The sequence below is a fragment of the Charadrius vociferus genome, unplaced genomic scaffold (genome assembly GCF_000708025.1).
Source record: "Charadrius vociferus isolate BGI_N301 unplaced genomic scaffold, ASM70802v2 scaffold430, whole genome shotgun sequence".
NCBI lineage: Eukaryota > Metazoa > Chordata > Aves > Charadriiformes > Charadriidae > Charadrius > Charadrius vociferus.
This window is the reverse complement of record NW_009646541.1, coordinates 2,245,118-2,248,497: the sequence shown is the minus strand read 5'-3', so window position 1 is coordinate 2,248,497 and position 3,380 is coordinate 2,245,118.

The window sequence follows — 3,380 nt, the reverse complement described above, 5'->3', positions numbered from 1 at the left end:
GCCTTGAACACCTCCAGGGATGGGGCAGACACAGCTTCTCGGGGCAACCTGCCCCAGGGGCTCACCACCCGCACAGCCAAGAATTTCTTCCAGAAGGGGGAAGAATTCCACAGAGGGGCAGGATCCCCTCCCTCGCCCTGCTGGCCACGCTGCTGGGGATGCAGCCCAGGGTGCCGGTGGCTTCTGGGCTGCCAGCACACTTTGGAGCTCATGTTGAGCTTCTCATCAACCAATATCCCCAAGTCCTTCTCCTCAGGGCTGCTTTCAGTCCGTTCTCCACACAGCCTGGGTTTGTGCTTGGGATTGCCCCAACCCACGTGCAGGACCTTGCACTTGGCCTGGTTGAACTTCATGAGGTTGGCACAGCCCCACATCTCCAGCCTGTCCAGGTCCCTCTGGATGGCATCCCTCCCCTCCGGTGTGTCTACCGCTCCACACAGCTTGGTATCATCGGCCAACTTGCTGGGGGTGCACTCGATCCCACTGTCCATGTCACCAACAAAGATGTTAAACAGCACTGGTCCCAGTACCATTTAGTATGAGCCTTTGTGAGGATAGAGTGGTTTTGTTTGGAAGTTCCTTAATTTTTATGGCCTTGAAAGTGAAGGAATGAGAGGAAGATAAAGGACTGTATTGTGTTACTCCTAGTCACAGAAACCTTTGTGGTCTAAGTTACAGTACAAGTGTAGTATTGATAGTATTGTTATTCTCCTATGGTTTCCTTAGACCTCAGCTGTCTGAACTGTATCGTAATTAAACATAACGTCATTTTGACATATGGTAAAAGCTCGCTACTATCAAAAGATGCTGTAGAGGTCCTATCCTAAAAAAAGCTCCATTTATCAGACTTACTACTTTTAAATGCTTTAACAAAACTGTACTCAAGAATGGAAGGAAAAGGTAAAGAGGCATGAAAAAAACAGGATGGTTCATTTTTATGGAATTCTGTTTTTCCTCCTTCAGTTATCTTACCACATTTGTGTGGGTTTTTTTTTTTCCTTCGGTAAGTTTCAAGGGACGCAGTACCAAATGTTGTGCCTTTCATGTGGAAAATCACTGCTACAAAGAGAGGTCATTAAAAAGTTCAGAAAAGTTGGAAGAGAAGCTTGCTCCCCCACGATCTGCCCCTGCACGGATTGGGTCGAATTCTCAGTCAGACTGGCACTGCTCCGTTCAACATACGCCCTTTTCCACCAGCTGAAAGATGGATGTCCTCCTTAATGTGGCACATACAGACCTAAACTAACATCTGATTGAAAAAGCATGAGAAAAAGTTACAGGAGAAGGGAAGAGAAGCAATAAAAAGGGAGACACGTTAAATCATTATCTATCATCTCTCTAACCAAGAGTCCTGGTCAGTGTGAAATTTAAGATATTTTTATCTTTGAGAGAATGACAGTAGGTCAAAGGAAGTGTTAACCTTGAAGTCTGTTGTCTAGGTCAGCTGGACAATGATCAATGCCTCAAGAGTGTCTTAAGAAGTATTTCCAAATTGGCTTTGGGAGAATGCTTTTATGTTCCTTCTGTATTTGTATTCTGTCCGGGAACACAAGTGTTTGGATTGTTGCCAAATAGGCCACTGGAACTCTTGGACACGGTCCGAGAGGCAGAACGTACCAGAACCTCAGCTGGGGTGGTTCACTCCAGCGTCAGTGGGGCAAGAGTCTCAGTCCTGGTTGTTAAAATGCATCGGAGCTGATGAGGTAACCGGTGTCAGACGAGGGAGGAAGTCACGCAGGTCGGCAATGCTAAATGCTTACAGTTTCTGCTGCAGAATATTGTATGTATATTTGCTGTGGTGGTTTCCTGCTGTTAAAGCCCGAGTTTCCTCAGACTTCACCATCAAGAAACTACCTTTGAAAGCAGTCAGCATTACCTGCCACGGTGTAATATATAACCCTGAAAATTACAGAGGACCCCGGCAAAATTGAGTCGTATCTTGTTTTCTTTGTTGCATTGCATAGCTCCAGAGCATCGGTAGTCAGGAAGTAGCAGTGAATTAAGCTGTGCAGTAAGATGGGGGATCATGTGTTAGCTACGTGTCTGGTCTCATGAGTGTTCTTCCTAACTCGCTCTCCCTTTTCTCTGTCTAGACTTTCTCTTTGTAATCAGCACCACGTGTTAGTCAAGGTTAAGTAAATATTTTTGGATGAAGCTGGCCGAATAATGAGGAACGTGGGAAAAAGGCACCAAAATTCCAGATCAGCCCAGGGAAACAGCAAGTCTGCTATCTTGTCTCCGATAGTGCCAGGGACCAGATCCTGCAGAGAAGATGGGCAGTGCTATGATAACCTCTACACGCAGGTTTTGTAGCCCGTCTCAGTTAATATTTGGCACTGAAGCTTGAATGCTTATGCTTTTCTTGTAATTTGTTTTGGATCATACTCGCTGTCATTTTTGTTATCACCCAGAAAGCTATAGGCTTAATGCTGATACTTATGCTGTTTGCTTTAGACTTCCCGTTGATATTCCTTCTTTGTCTGTCTGTCTCCCAAACACTAGACTCTTGGTTGATGGTATTACCATTTTGATATTTTCTTCCCAGTCACCAGCTGCATGTCAAGTAAGAAGTTTCTATGATATATGCCAATGCACTGCCATCATTTAACCAGTGATAACTTCATATACTTATCAGTGGTACTCCCTGGGTTGGAAAATGCACAGAAGTCAGTGACTGTGCAAATCAAAAGTGAAGAGAAAGGCTATAAATTGGATGGATTTGTCTGCATTCTCACTTAAACAATAACTATTATAGAAAAGGAAAGGCGAATCTTTCCTGCATGATACAAAGATACTCAGTTTAGAAAAGTGGTGAAATAAATAGCTGTAGTTTTCTACAGTAGCAGTTGTTGCACCGAAGTGTTGCCTTTACCATAGAGCTGGTAAGGCAGCCCTGGTTAGAAGCAATGCATTCGTACAGTTTAGGAACTGCAGAAAATATGCGAATATTTATTTGTTAATAAAAGCTAAGTGTAAGCATCAGGGTTTATTGTGGTGCCTTGAGAAAAGTTTTCCTGTTTTGTGTAGCAGAGAATGATTCCAGAGAATTCTGCCAAATGGGCCTCTGATGGCTTTTGTTAGAATGACTGGGAAAAAAGCATTTTGTCCAGCAGGTCGGTGTGCATGTGTGGGGACCTGACATTGGAACTTGCGCTGTGGTAGAAAACCCGTCGATCGAGTAACGGGCTGGATCGAGCAGTGCTCTAGCAGAGCACAGCTGGGCTCGGTGTGGCGGGGAGTGAGCATACACATACTGTACTTCAGATTTTACAGACTTGCCTGCAAGGGCCAAATCAACCTGCCATCAGCAGAAAGGAACAGAAGAATTATTTTTACCCTATTGATAGTTCAATACTGTGTTGTACTTTGTATACCTGTAT